Genomic DNA, 16,816 nt, shown 5'->3' on the forward strand with positions numbered 1-16,816 from the left:
AGTATTTAGGGAGCACTGTGTGGGACCTGGTCTCTGCCTTCAGAGCTTAGTACTAAGCTGCAGACATAAAATGTACCAACCTGTTTATGAACCTGTAAGCATTCCAGGATTTCACTTGAAAAGCAGTGTCTGGTTCTCACAATAAGTTGTCCTTTGCTGCTCCTGCTGCTGCTAAGTCACTTCAGTCGTGTCCGACTCTGTGCGACCCCACAGACGGCAGCCCACTAGGCTCCTCTGTCCCTGGGATTCTCCAGGCAAGAACATTGGAGTGGGTTGCTAGGGAGATAAAAAAAATTATACAGTGTACTATGTGGGCTTTCCAGGTGGTGCTAGTGGTAAAGAACCTGCCTGCCAATGCTGGAGACGTAAGAGAGATGTGTTCGATCCCTGGGTCAGGAAGATCCCCTGGAGGAGGGCATGGCAACTCACTCCAGCACTCTTGACTGGAGAATCCTACAGAGGAGCCTGGCAGGCTTCAGTCCATAAGGTCGCATAGAGTCAGACACGACTGAATTGACTTAGAATGCATGCAAATACTATGTATTACATTTCTGTCCCCATCCATGGAAAAGTATTTATTTAATATATTATTCCATATAACATCTTAAGGAAAAACCTGAATGAACATTTTGGCCAACTCAATATATATAATTACATATAGTGACATATCTTTGTAGTAAAAATTGTAGGAAAAATAAGCAGCTCAAAAAAAAAAAATGCCCATGTCGTTTGGGTTACTACGTAAATGTTTGTAGTATCTACATAATAAACATAATAAGTTTGTAGATACTACATAATGTCAGTATACAAAGTAGATACTATATAAATATTTGTAGACAAAAAGCTAACTTGTTTTTGGTCTCAGTTGTTTTCCTTAGGATTTGGCCAATTGTTTCTGATATGTCCTGGTGAGCCTTGCAATTGATTTTGAATGTTACCAAATTCAGATTTTCAAGAACTAAATTTTAGGTAGAAAACAATTATTAAGATTAAAAACAAAACAAAACCCTCCATAACATCAAAAGGCAGATGACAAACTGGAAAAAATTATCTGCAATTCATATCACAGAGGACTTGTTGTTCAGTCACTAAGTTCCATCTGACTCTTTGAGACCCTATGGACTGCAGCACACCAGGCTTCCCCATCTTTCACCATCTTCTGGAGTTGGCTCAAACTCATGTTCATTGAGTCACTGATGCCATCCAACTGTCTCATCCTCTGTCATTCCCCTTCTCCTCCTGCCCTCAGTCTTTCCCAGCATCACGGTCTTTTCCAATGAGTCAGCTCTTTGTATCAGGTGTCCAAAGTATTAGAGCTTCAGGATCAGTCCTCCCAAGGAACAATCAGGGCTGATTTATTTTAGGATTGACTGGTCTGATCTCCTTGCCGTCCAAGGGACTCTCAAGAGTCTTCTCCAGTACCACAGTTCGAAAGCATCAATTCTTCAGGACTCAGCTTTCTTTATGGTCCAACTCTCACATTCGTACATGACTACTGGAAAAACCATAGCTTTGACTAGACAGACCTTTGTTGGCAAAGTGATGTCTCTGTTTTTTAATATGCTGTCTAGGTTTGTGATAGCTTTTCTTCCAACAAGCAAACATTTTTTAATTTCATGGCTGCAGTCACCATCTGCAGAGATTTTGGAGCCCAAGAAAATAAAATCTGTCACTGTTTCCATTTTTTCCTCATCTATTTGCCATGAAGTGATGGGACCCAGTACCACAATCTTAGTTTTTTTAATGTTAAGTTTTAAGCCAGCTGCTTCAGTTTTCTCTTTCACCTTTATCAAGAGGCTCTTTAGTTTCTCTTCGCTTTCTACCATTAGGGCGGTATCATCTGCATATCTGTAGTTGTTGATACTTCTCCCAGCAATCTTAATTCCAGCTTGTGATTCATCCAGCCCAGCATTTCTCATGATGTTCTCTGCATAAAAGTTACATAAGCAGGGTGACAATATACAGCCTTGACATACTCCTTTCCCAATTTGGAACCAGTCTGTTGTTCCTTGCCCAGTTCTAACTGTTGCTTCTTGACTTGCATACAGGTTTCTTAGGAGGCAGGTCAGGTGGTCTGGTATTCCCACCTCTTTAAGAATTTTCCACAATTTGTTGTAATCCACGCAGTCAAAGTTTTTAGCATACTCAATGAAGCAGAGTAATGTTTTTTTTCTGAAATTCTTTTGCATTTTCTATGATCCAAGGGATGTTGGCAACTTGATCTCTGGTTCCTCTGCCTTTTCTAAATCCAGCTCGTACATCTGGAAGTTTTCAGTTCACGTACTGTTGAAACCTAGCTTGAAGGATTTTGAGCATTACTTTACTAGCATGTGAAATGAGCGCAATTGTGTGGTAGTTTGAACATTCTTTGGCATTGCCCTTTTTGGGGATTGAAATGAAAACTGACCTTTTCCAGTCCTGTGGCCACTGCTGAGTTTTTCCAAATTTGTTGGTATATTGAGTAAGGATTAGTTGGTATACTGAGTAAAGGATTAATCCACCGATATTAAAAAAGCTTCTAGAAATAAAGGAGAACAAGAACATCGATCTAATAGAAATATATGGGCAAAAGACAAGAATGAGAAATTCACAGATAAATATGGCTGACCCTTAAACATAGGCAAAGAAGGTCAACTTCATTCAAAATAAGAGAAATAAAGAGTAAAATGTCCAGTAGCTACAATTTTTTTTAAACTAAAAGCTTGGCAAAATCCAATACATTGTTTTTGGTGAGCTCGTGGTGAAACAAATGGTCTCATCATTGCAGACAAGAAAGCAAAAACTTCTGTGAGCAGCAAATACCCCCTATGAAATTTCCATATTCCTTTGCCCTTTGATCTTACACACTACTTCCAGGAATTCATCCTCTGACTTGTATAAATGTGAAATAACACGTGCACAATGGTATTAAGTAAGGTAATTGCAAATAGTAATAGCAAAAGATGGAAATAACCTACAGCCTTTACGTGGGAGATGGTTAAATACCCCAAGATACAGCCACACTGTGAAAGGATAGTAAAGTACAGAATACTTTGTGCTTAAATGGCACATGTTCAGTAAAAAACTAAGGTGCAGAATAGTAATTGTGTAGGAAGGAAGAAAACAAGAATGAATACTTATGTTACTGGTATTTACAAAAGAGACACCGGAAGGATACATCAGAAATGAAGAGAGATGTATATTTATTAGACTAGAGCAGTGGTTCATGAACCCCAGTATGTATTAGCATCACCTGGAGGGCTTGCTACAACACAGATTACTGGTCCCATGCTCAGCGTATCTGCTTCAGGAGCTCTGGGATGGAAAACAAAATGTGCATTCCTAATAAGCTCCCAGGGTGTTGGTCAAGGGATCATATTTTGAGAACTGTTGGGCCAGAAATATAGAATAGAGAGAGTCAGAGGTTGGAGCAAGTCTTCTCAGGGTGTATCATTTTTTCATCATTTTGATTTTTTTAAACCTATGAATGTATTACCTACTCAAAAGAAAATCTCATTTAAAGAAACCAAGATGTTCAATAAAATGACCTGCTCCTTAATCACTCTCTATCCCTTGAAGTGTTTTATTTTGCTTTATAATATTTATCATTATGCTTAAAATGATTATTTCTTTTCTTTGCTTGCTTTTTTTCCCCACCTCCCCCAACTAAAGTCAGGACATTTCCTTTCTATTGCTTACTATATTTCCAACACTACTATTATATCTGGCACCTAGTGAGTGCTTGAGAAATAGCTCTTGAATGAAATGTACATGCTGAATTCTCTCAGTAGACACTTGATCAGTGATCCTCAGTTGATTACCTGGGGAGGTTTTAAAACTCACCGCTGCCCCTGCCAAATGTTAGATTTTGATGCAATTTGGGGAGGTAGACCCAGCACTGGGGTGATGGTGATGAGAGTCCCTGGTCTAAACCATAGCAATGTAGAAACTTATGGTTTGGATTCTTAGCATAAAATGTATTCATTTTTTTATATTAAGGACTATTGTTTTACATATAAAAATATTCTTATGTTAAAATGTATTAAATAGAGCTTGCTGCATATTTGTACATTGCTTTGGGGGCTGGTTCTGAGACCATTTTTGATTTGGAGACTCTGATATCTTCCCTCTCCTTTCTCTTGAGGTTATCTAATCTGGAAGCCTCACTGAAAAGATAGGCTAATGCTCAGGACCCTTTTCTGGGCAAGGGCTAGTTCAGGGGTTGACTGATAGAGCAGAGTTAACTTTAATGGTCTCCATGTAGGTTTCTTCCTTGTGGAGCAGAGCAGGGCAAGGAGTCTGAATGCTGGACTCACTAACTGCCCTTTGCCATGGCATTTTACTTGTGCAGTGCAATCAAGGGGCCTGTGGGCTCAGGCGATACTGTGTTGCAATCTTGCAACATCATCAGAGTGAATAGATGTTGGGTTTTGAAGTAACAGAGAGGTGGCATTCAACCCCATTGGCCCCTCACCAGTCGTGTGACCTCTGGCAGCTCTGGGCCTCAGTCTCCACATCTATAGAGTGGAGATGCTAATGCCCGTCTCTTGGGATTGCAGGGAGAATCAAATGCTGTAATGTGCGTGACACATGGAGCCCAGTTACTGTCAGTTGTCCCATGGTTTTGCAGCTTAGTTATTGCATCAGCTCTCCCCCAGGGTTTATTAAGGAATAGCTGTAAAAGTTTAAAACAGGTCACAAGTTGGCAGCCTGTATACTTATTTTGATTGGCTTTCAACGTGTTTTACAAAAATCCAACTTAATTGCCAACATTTAAAAACTAGAGATCTTACATAAAAATCTGGATCTGCGGTTTCATTAGAAACATCTGCATGACCACAATCGCTGGAACTGAGGGCTGGATTCTCGCTCTGCCCACAATCCCCGTGACTCCGCATACCTCCCACCTCATCACACCTCACATCCGAGTTCCCTGAACAGTTACCCACTAAAGTCTTTGAGTTCTAGATTAAGCCCCCAGTTCATAAAGCGCTTTCACTTACTTCTTTTCACTTGAACCTCACCCATGAGGGAGATGTTACTATTATCCCCTGTTTCACAAGGAAAAAACCTGAAGCTGAGATGTTATGTGACCTACTCAGGGATGTTCATACCAGGAGCAACAATAAATAGCTAACGTTTATTGGGTACTCATCATGTGCTGGGCTTTATTCTAAGTACTTTACATAGGTTTGATTAACGTAATCCTCATTACAATGTTATTAGATATGTTCATTATCCCTGTTTCATAGATGAGGGAACTGAGGCAGAGAGAGGTCAGTTAACGTCCCCAAAGTCAGATAGTTAGAAAGCCCAGAGTAAACCAAAGATTTGAGTCTTCATCTGTGCTTATTCTACTGTACTGCAGCACAGTCTTGCCTTCCTGCCTCCTTTTCTCTTTTTTAAAATAGTAAAATCTGTGGGCCTCAGCTTCTGGTCAGATTTATAAAGTGCTTTTTTAATTTTTTGGTGAGGAGCAGGTGGAATTACATTTTGTAATATGCACTCATCTCACACACTAGTTAAGCAATGCTCAAAATTCTCTAAGCCAGGCTTCAGCAATACGTGAACTGTGAACTTCCAGATGTTCAAGCTGGTTTTAGAAAAGGCAGAGGAACTAGAGATCAAATTGCCAACATCCACTGGATTATCAAAAAAAGAGAGTTTCAGAAAAACATCTATTTCTGCTTTATTGACTATGCCAAAGCCTTTGTGTGGATCACAATAAACTGGAAAATTCTGAAAGAGATGGGAATACCAGACCACCTGACCTGCCACTTGAGAAACCTATAGGCAGGTCAGGAAGCAAGTTAGAACTGGACATGGAACAGACTGGTTCCAAATAGGAAAAGGAGTACATCAAGGCTCTATGTTGTCACCCTGCTTATTTAACTTCTATGCAGAGTACATCATGAGAAACTGGGCTGGAAGAAGCACAAGCTGGAATCAAGATTGCCAGGAGAAATATCAATAACCTCAGATATGCAGATGACACCACCCTTATGGCAGAAAGTGAAGAGGAACTAAAAAGCCTCTTGATGAAAGTGAAAGAGGAGAATGAAAAAGTTGGCTTAAAGCTCAACATTCAGAAAACGAAGATCATGGCATCTGGTCCCATCACTTCATGGGAAATAGATGGGGAAACAGTGGAAACACACTGTTGTGTGGCTGACTTTATTTTGGGGGGCTCCAAAATCACTGCAGATGGTGATTGCAGCCATGAAATTAAAAGACGCTTACTCCTTGGAAGAAAAGTTATGACCAACCTAGACAGCATATTGAAAAGCAGAGACATTACTCTGTCAACAAAGGTTCATCTAGTCAAGGCTATGATTTTTTCCAGTGGTCATGTATGGATGCGAGGGTTGGACGTTGGACTGGGAAGAAGGCTGAGCGCCAAAGAATTGATGCTTTTGAACTGTGGTGTTGGAGAAGACTCTTGAGAGTCTCTTGGACTGCAAGGAGATCCAACCAGTCCATCCTAAAGGAGATCAGTCCTGGGTGTTCACTGCAAGGACTGATGCTAAAGCTGAAACTCCTGTACTTTGGCCACCTCATGTGAAGAGTTGACTCACTGGAAAAGACCCTGATGCTCGGAGGGATTGAGGGCAGGAGGAGAAGGGGACGACAGAGGGTGAGATGGTTGGATGGCATCACTGACTCAATGGACATGGGTTTGGTTGGACTCCGGGAGTTGGTGATGGACAGGGAGGCCTGGTGTGCTGCGGTTCATGGGGTAGCAAAGAGTTGGACACTACTGAGTGACTGAACTGAACTGAACAGAACATTTACTTCCTACTGTATTCTCAGCACCTAGAAAAATACCTGATACATAGCATAAGCATAGGAGGGAGGGGGGTTCAGGATGGGGAACACGTGTATACCCGTGGCGGATTCATGTTGATGTATGGCAAAACCAATACAATATTGTAAAGTAATTAACCTCCAATTAAAATGAATAAATTTATATTAAAAAAGAAAAGAAAAGAAATATAGCAAGGTAAAGCAATAAACGCATTGATCATTATCATCAACATTTAGTATACCTGGCTTCTGTAAAGAGGTTAATTGGTTAACTAACTAGCATAAAGATGAGGACCTACTATGTGGACATATAATGGGTTTCTTGCTCTTGAGTAGCTCAAGACCACGTGAGAAACACTGACAAGTACAATTAAAATACAGAATATATGCGGACATAAGTCACTTGCCAAGAAAGTTACTCTCCATTAGAAATCATCAATTATCTACTTGTGATATTTTCAATAAAGGCTAAAAATGTAATCAAGTTAGTTTAGAATGATGATTATCTTCAGTTCAGTTCAGTCACTCAGTCGTGTCCGACTCTTTGCAACCCCATGAATCGCAGCACGCCAGGCCTCCCTGTCCATCACCATCTCCCGGAGTTCACTCAGACTCATGTCCATCGAGTCCGTGATGCCATCCACCCATCCCATCCTGGGTCGTCCCCTTCTCCTCCTGCCCTCAATCCCTCCCACCATCAGAGTCTTTTCCAATGAGTCAACTCTTCGCATGAGGTGGCCAAAGTACTGGAGTTTCAGCTTTAGCATCATTCCCTCCAAAGAAATCCCAGGGTTGATCTCCTTCAGAATGGACTGGTTGGATCTCCTTGCAGTCCAAGGGACTCTCAAGAGTCTTCTCCAACACCACAGTTCAAAAGCATCAATTCTTTGGTGCTCAGCCTTCTTCCCAGTCCAACTCTCACATCCATACATGACCACAGGAAAAACCATAGCCTTGATTAGACGGACTTTAGTCGGCAAAGTAATGTCCCTGCTTTTGAATATGCTCTCTAGGTTGGTCATAACTTTTCTTCCAAGGAGTAAGCGTCTTTTAATTTCATGGCTGCAGTCACCATCTGCGGTGATTTTGGAGCCCCCAAAAATAAAGTCTGCCACTGTTTCCACTGTTTCCCCATCTATTTCCCATGAAGTGATGGGACCAGATGCCATGATCTTCGTTTTCTGAATGTTGAGCTTTAAGCCAACTTTTTCACTCTCCTCTTTCACTTTCATCAAGAGGCTTTTTAGCTCCTCTTCACTTTCTGCCATGAGGGTGGTGTCATCTGCATATCTGAGGTTATCTTACTGAGTTTTTATTTTCAGTAGTGAAACTGCATCCATGAGACAGGAAGACCTGGTGTCTGGGAAAATCTTATGATGAAAACCCAAGACAAAATGCAATTTGAAAGGATTTCCCACTGAAATATTCCCATGTTGCTGGGATAGGCTCACAGGAATCCAGCAGAGACACTGAAGTCTAACATGTTTGATTAAACTAATTTCTTCTGTGGTTTCCCTTACCAGGGCTTCCAGAAAGTTCCAGCAAAGATTTCTGCCTTCTAGAGGCAGTTGGGGAAGATAGAGCTTACACAATTTAAATATCCAATAAAGAGCATCAAGAAGTTAAATATATCCAAAAAAGACAAAATTCCTGTCTCAAAGAGATATCTGCCCCCGCCCCCCCCCCCCAGCAGAACTGCTCACAATAACCAAGTCACAGAAACAGCCTGAGCCCAAAGGCCCCTTGACCTCACTACAGAAGTAAAATGCCATGGCAACGGGCAGTCATTGGGCCCAGCATTCAAACTCATCATCCTGACCTACTCCACTGTGGGGGAGCCTACATGAAGACCACTAAAGTTAGTTATGTTACATCGATCAATGCCTGAACTAGTCCTTGCCCAGATGAGGGTCTTGTGCCGAAGAGGCAGAGGGGTGGCCCACATCACATGGGTGGGGGTGCGCTCTTCCCTCCCAACGCTGCCCACCACTGAGTCTGTACCTCTACTGCCTGTTTCCTTCCTTTTTCCAACTGAAAAAGAAAATGCTTCAAAGAATACATGCTTATGGTTGAAAAGTAAGAAAAACACTAAAATATCCTGTATTTTAACACCCAGAAATAGCTTTTCAGTTTATACTCCCAAACATTTTCCTGCCTTTCAGTTCAGCTCAGTTTAGTTGCTCAGTCGTGTCCGACTCTTTGCGACCCCATGAATCGCAGCATGCCAGGCCTCCCAGCCCATCACCAACACCCAGAGTTCACTCAGACTCACGTCCATCGAGTCAGTGATGCCATCCAGCCGTCTCATCCTCTGTCGTCCCCTTCTCCTCCTGCCCCCAATCCCTCCCAGCATCAGAGTCTTTTGCAATGAGTCTACTCTTTGCATGAAGTGGCCAAAGTATTGGAGTTTCACCTTTAGCATCAGTCCTTCCAATGAACAGGCAGGACTGATCTGCCTTTAGTCTTTTGCAAAAGCTTTCATATTGCTTCTTTGTTTCTTTTTCCTTTGCGCTAAAATATGCATAACACAAAATGTACTCTTGTAACCACCTAGTCGGACACTGAGCCGCTGAACTGAGCTGAACTGAAGTGTGTGGTTCTGCGGCATTAAGCACTTGCACACGGGTGTGCCATTAGCCCCTTCCATTTCCGGAATATTTTCATTCATCTTTCCCAACTGAAACTCTGTACCCACTAAACACCAGCTCTCCATTCCACTCTTTCACAGCCCCTGGCCACCATCACTTTACTTTCAGAGTCTAAGTACCTTGTACAAGTGGAATCATATAATATTTGTCTTTTTGTGACTGGATTATTCCACTTAGCACAGTGTCCTCCAGGTTCATCCATGTTGTAGCATGTGTCAAAATTTCCCTCTTTTTTGAGGCTGAGTAATATTCTGTTGTACACCATATTTTATCTACTTATCCATCCATGAACATTTGGGTTGCTTCCACTTTTTTTGGTTCTTGTGAATAACACTGTTATGAATGTTAGTGTACAAACATCTGTTTGAATCTCTGCTTTCAATTCTTTTGGTATATACCCCAAATTAGAATTGCTGGATCATATATACACTGCTTTCTATTTTCAGTTTTTAAAAATTGTGGTAAAGGGCACATAAAATATAATTTACCATCATAACTGTTTTTTAAAATTTGTTTGGCTGTGCCATGAAGCTTGTGGAATCTTAGTTGCTGAGCAGGGATTGAATCTGGACCCCAGGCAGTGACATCATAGAGTTCTAACCACTGGGCCACCAGGGAATTGATCGTTTTTAACTGTACAATTTAGTGGTATTAAGTACATTCATTTTGTTGAGCAATTATTGCTCCTGTCCGTCTTCAGCACTCTTTTCATCTTGTAAAACCACAACTCTGTGACCTTTGAACAGTGACTCCCCTTCTCCCCTCCCGCTGGCCCTCAGCAAGTACCATTCTACTTTCTACTTCCATGAGTCTGACTGTTCTAGGAACCTCATATAAGTGGAATCATGTGACCGGCTTATTTCACTTAATATCTTGTCCTCAAGGTCCATCCATGTTGTAGCATATTGAAAATTTTTCTTTCTTTTTTGAGGCTGAATAATATTCCATCATATGTATATACCACATTTTGCTTATCCATTCATCTGTTAATGGACACTTGGGTGGCTTCTACGTTTTAACTATTGTATATGCTGCTTCTTAATTTAATATATTATAAACATCTTTTCATATGCATAACCAAAATTTCCCCAAGGCCTTTCTAGTGGCTTCTATATAGTATATTATATCGCTGTTTCACAGTTTAGTTGAGTAATCCCTGATAGTAGAAAATTTGATTTGTTTCAAAATTTTTGCCCAGGTAGTATGATAGGGTATTTTTAATTCATGATAAGCATTTAATCCCTGACTTTTGTCATCTCACTCCTGGGAACATAGTTTGAGGATATGATGCAAGTTAAAAATGTTATTTGCACTAACTTTTGGGAGGCAGTATGGCTTAATGACAAAGTATGAGCTTTGGAGACAAACCAAATTCCACCCCAGGCTCCCTTGCTTCCTAATTTTATGGGCCTTTGGGGACATGTTGATTTACCTCTTAGAGCCCCATTTTCTTCGCCTGTAATATCCATCTCCCCCCTCAAAATCTCTCTTGCTTCAAAGAATTCTTGATTGAGAGGATTAGATAAAATCACCTAGAGGGGAAATTCCCTGCCAGCCTCATAGCACAGCCAGAAAAATCCACACATAAAGGGAACTGTCTGGGCACATGGCATCATGGCAGCACAAACGGTGTTATTATTGCTATTACTCTTCACTGCAACATTATCTGTAACAAGAAGTTTGGAAACAGCCTAGATACATAACAATAGGGATATGATTAAGTAATTTAGGCTTGCAGCTTCACTCTATGAAATATGAGCATGAACACAACGGTGAAGACATGGGGCCCCCTGGACAGTGTCTCTGTTCTAAAGTTGAATGAAAATAAAGAATAGCAAATACTAGTTTAACAATACTCATAAGTCTAATGAATGGAAGAGAATATGCAGAAATAGAATCAATATGCCTGGTGAGGATCATAGGCGTTTTTTTGTTTGTTTCTTTTGAAAAAAATTTAGGTGGTTTTAACAGTGTTTATATAAGCATAGTATTGAAAATCACACAACTATTTCACATGAACAAAAGTAACTTCTTCCTTTGGGTGACTATATTCTTTTCCTGTGGCTGCTGTGGGGCTTCCCAGGTGGTGCAGCGGTAAAGAGTCTGGACGCCTGCCAATGCAGGAGATGCAAGAGATATGGGTTTGATCCCTGGATTGGGAACATCCCCTGGAGAAGAAAACGGCAAGCTGCTCCAGTACTCTTGCCTGGAGAATCCCACGCACAGCGGAGCCTGGCGGGCTACAGTCCACAGGGTCACAAAGAGCTGGACATGACAGAGCACAAGCACGGCACAGAAACATGGCTTAAAAATCACTGCAAAGTCAGTGGCTTCAAAAAGCGAAATGTACGCTTCCACCGTTCTGGAGGCCAGCAGTCCTAAATCAAAGTGTCAGCAGGACCATTCCACCCCCAGAGACTACAGGGCAGAATCCACTGGAGAATCAAGCCTCTCTCCGGACTTCTGGTGGCGGCCAGCAATCCTTGGCACTCCTTGCTCTGCGCCCCCATCTCTCCAGTCTTTGTCTTTACATTGCTTCTCCTCTGTCTGTGTGGTCCCCCTCTGACTCACTCATAAGGACACTTGACATTGGATTTAGGATCCACCCAGACAACTGAGAATAATCTCCTCATCTTAAAAATCCCTAATTTAATTATATCTGCAAGTATCCTTTTACCAAATAAGGTCATATTCACAGATTACAGGGAGGATGCAGACATTTCGTTTTGAGGGGCTACTATTCAACACATTACAAGCCACTTAAGAGAATTCAGAAACTTGGGGGAGGGAAACCAAGCTGAAACATCAGAACAGATGACGGTTATTGGAGAAAGAACTGATGAGAGAAACAGTGTCACATTTGATCAGTGTCTCGAATAATCTGAAAACAAAAATGAAACTGAAAATTGGGGGTGTGTGTTTGTACTGAGAGATCAAATATATAAACAGACGATGGCAACAAATTGACAACAGCTGACAATTGAGCTCTTATCTACAACCTCCGCAGCAATCAGGTCCAAACATTTAGGACCGGGTCAATAAGAGTCAGCTTTTCTAATCTTTGCCCCCACTTGCAACTCAGGACTAGCCAGAGAAATCCAAATTTGCTTCCCAAACCAATTGGGTAAAGACGCCCCCACTTCTAGTCAGCTGTTTCCACTCCCCTTTGCCAACAACCTCCAATCAGATTACCCCCAAAGATCTCACTTTTTTTCATAACAAACCTATCATCCTCCCTGTTTTAAAATTTTTGTTTTGATCATGCCACATGTGGGATTTTAGTTCCTCAACAAGGGATTGAATGCAGGACCTCAGCAGTGAGAGTGCACAGTCCTAACCACTGGACCTCCAGGGGAGGTTCCCCCCTTGCTTGGCTTTGAGTCTCTGTCAAATGCAAAGGATCATGGATGACTCCCTTGCTATAGCAAGCTCAGAATCAGCCGCTGTTTGTTCTCACTTGGGTGGTCTTTGTTTATTTCCACAGTGCAGTCTCCTCATTCTGCTCAACTGAGTGCACTTAAGCCCTTGCCCCTTGGTTATGTCTGTTGCCTAGAAAGTTGAACTACTACAACCAGAGCAGTGCCTGGCACATGGAAAAGTGGAAAAAGTGAAAGCATTAGTCACGTCTGACTCTTGGTGACCCCATGGACTGTAGCACACCAGGCTCCTCTGTCCCTGGGATTCTCCAGGTAAGACTACTGGAGTGGGGTGCCATTCCTTTCTCCAGGGGATCTTCCCAACCCAGAGATCAAACTTGAGTCTCCCACATTGCAGGCAGATTCTTCACCATCTGAGCTGACATGCTAAATAAATTATTGACTAGTGAATGAATAGCCCTCTAGGTTAAGGTGAAGTGTGCCGTTATAACTTCAAGTTCATAGATTAAATTCTGGGGAGTAAGTCCAGAATATTTACTTTTAGGGAGATTCCAATGAAATCTTGGTTATTCTGAATTATTTGGAAAATGGAGCTTTCTAGTTCATTGAACTTTCTGGTTGACTCAGTCAGAGGATCTGAATGCCCTCAGATATAGTCCTCACTTAACAGAACTTAATGATTCTTAAAGATGCAGATGGCATGTTATAATTGCACAAATGTTGTGGAAACTCCTGAGTGCCACACAAAATGAGTAGCAGTTGGATGGTGCCAGTTCTGGGGCTACACCCACCCAGGGGACTATTTCTGGACTAAGTGTCTAACAGGAGCATGCCTTCTTATTATTTATTGCTCATAAAATGCAATGCAAAAGGCTCTCATACCATCAACAACGTACGGTTCCTTGATGTTCTTGGTTGTTTAGGCTATGGATAAACAGGCTTTGGGGTGGTTACTGGTGAGAGAGCCTGGAGGCAGCAGAGATGAGGAAGACAGCAGGCCTGCAGGAAATAGCCTCAGAAGGGGTTCTTGAGAGGCTGCTGTACCCATGAGACACGAGTGCCACAGAATCTTTCACTTCTGTTAACTATGCAAGGTGGCAGTCATCAGTTCCAAAGCCGGGAGAAAACAATTTCCCTGAAAGCAGCAGGAGGTTCTTCTGACTCTGCCCTGCTCTGTGCTTTTTAAAATTCAGAACATCCTTTTCAAGCTCTGTTTAGCTCTTTTTATAGCTGTGTTTAGATAAGTTGAACAAGTAAAGTTTACACAACATTTCAAGGGCAAAGCCTTTGGTTGGTCATAGCATATTCTGTGCTCCAATAAAAGTTTGAGTTTGCACATCAGCAGGAACTGTGCCATGAGAATGTACTCATTACAAAGGGCAAAGGCTGTTCTCCTTGTCCCCTTCTCTCTTTACTTTTCCTTCCTTTGGTCCTCCATCCCTTACCTCACTCCTACTGAAATTCCTGTCACCTCCCCAGCATGCCCATGGCCTTTCTTGTCTGTCCTGCACACTCTGTTCCCACTGCCTGAGTGTTCTTTCTGCTCAGTCCATCTACTGTACCAAGCAATGCTTTAAGACTAAACACAAGAAGGGGTTCTGCGGACAGGGCACACTAAAACACCCGTAATCTATCTTCCAGCCTAGACAGCAATTGCTCTGGCAGATCCATCTGATGTACCTGTTATGGTGCTCTGAAGTCAGTTCCAGGCTTGGGTGGTAAATGGCAGTTAATTTGGGTCAATGTCAGCTCTTCGCACAGTAGCAACTGTCCATCCTCCATCCCAGGCTCCTACTAGACAGCTATGCATGGGTTCCTGGAGCAGCTTACGGGAGACAGAGAGATCCTTCAAGTACCAGGGGGCTGTGCTCTGATGGCTGATTGCTGCTTCTGATCGCACACAAAGAGATGTCCCGGCACCTCTAGTGCTGGAGATGTGGGTTCAATTCCTGGTGGTGGAACTAAGATCTCACGTGCCTCAGGATGAAGTCAAAAAGATTTTTAAAGATTTAAAAATAAATAAATAAAACCCCAGGGCTGAGCACCCTTCCTGGCAAAGAGTAATTAGTAAATGTCAAATGGAATGACATTTTAAAAAGTTACACAGCTTTGCAAGCTCACTGGGATGGAATAAAATAAACTCAAGGTATTTGTCATGGAAGCCTTCAAAAGCAGAGAGATTCTGTGAACATCAGTGGTGATTCTCACTGTCTGAGGAGAGAGTCAGAGAGCAAAGCCAGATGGTTCCCTTATTGGTACAGGGCACAGCGCCTTGCTGCCCCCAGCGGACACAGCGTGGAGCACGTAGCTCTGTAATGGCCACTCAGGTTGCTCTCCCTGGTGCCACATCCCTCTCCCTTCTGTGTGCCAGCAGGGCTCTCTCCTTGCTGGAGCTGGCTCTGCTGAAGGCCAAACAATTGCAGACAGGATTTACAAAGTTCTGAGCTTTTGCGATCTCATCCAAATGCCTGACTGTGCGGGACAGGTTGGTTTTCCTAGGCTGTCGGCTCTGACATGGTGGAAATTACACCAGACTTGGGCTCCAAGGCCTGGGTCTGCTTCCCAGCTCTGTCACTTTACAGAGAAATGACACTGAATCTCAGTTCCCTTCGCTGTAAAATGGAAATGATGATTGTTCCTCCCTCACAGGGTCCTTATGAGAAGTAAGACAATACACATGGGACATGCTTTTAACTGCTTGTTGCTGTAACATGCAAGAGATTGTTAGTAACACAAAGAAGCAAGAGTTTCTCAAGCCACAGTCTCAGGGCAATGTACCCAGCATGGTGAGTACGCTCTTAATAGCAAATGCCAAGATGTCTAGACAACCCAGTCGGTTTATCTGAGTTCATCATTGACAGCCACACAATAGGGAACCTACTTGCTGAGTTGATTGGACCAGATGTGGTTATTTATAAAGGCCCCTTGGAACTAGCCCAGGATCTGGAGGCAGAAATCCTGGAAATGCATCCTAGATCCCCAATTTCTCTTTGTGTGAGCTAAGTGTTGGTTTCTCAGCTCTAAAATTGGAGCTAAAATTTCTACTTTGCATGTGCCCTGTGACCCAGCAATCCTGCTCTTGGATATAGCTCAGAGAAGTTCTCTTATAGGTGTATGAATAAGGAGACATGTTGGAGGGGAGTCTCACTCCACTCCTCTATCTCCGTGGTGGTGTCTGTGATGACAGATGGCAAAGGGAGTGAAGGTTTTCACCACCAGAGAAAAGGGTAAGTAAACTGTGGGGGGTGTGGCTACAGGGTTTCTGAGAGTAGATGTAAGCAGCCAACTAGACACACATATAGTAACAGGAATGATCCTTCAAAACAGAGTTGGGGAAAGACGTAAGGGGCAGAACATGTATCACAATACCACAGACATGAATAAAAAGACAGAAAGTGAAAAGTGAAAGTGAAGTCACTCAGTCGTGTCCGACTCTTTGCGACTCCATGGACTATAGCCCACCAGGCTTCTCCATCCATGGGACTTTCCAGGCAAGACAGAAGCAAACATGAAACAATATATTTTACAAGGATACGTGCCTATTTATAGATCTGTATCAAAGGCACTAGAATGGACGCCTATGAATGGAGATTAATGATGCGGGGGAAAAATAAAACCAGAAAATAACATTGCAGAGACCAATGACAATAATGGGCCATACCATAGAGGAGGAAATGTCAACCCATTCTAGTATTCTTGTCTGGAAAATTCCGTGGACAGAGGAGCCTGGCAGGCAGGCTATAGTCCACAGGGTTGCAAAGAGTCGGACACAACTCAGCACACACCCACCAGAACCGAAAGGTGTGATCAACTTGATTTCTTACACTAAAATTTTAAAAACCCCTCCCTCAAGGTGTTGTCAGAATTATACATAATGTTCACTAGCATCCCTGGCACAGTGCTTGGTACATGTAGATGCTCCATCAGCTTTTGGTCTTTCACTCATAATATACCAAGTATGTACTTTATGCTGGACGTGGTACAAGGAGCTACAGGAGAGAGAACTGC

This window comes from Ovis canadensis, chromosome 1 (genome assembly GCF_042477335.2).
Source record: "Ovis canadensis isolate MfBH-ARS-UI-01 breed Bighorn chromosome 1, ARS-UI_OviCan_v2, whole genome shotgun sequence".
In the NCBI taxonomy this organism is placed as follows: domain Eukaryota; kingdom Metazoa; phylum Chordata; class Mammalia; order Artiodactyla; family Bovidae; genus Ovis; species Ovis canadensis.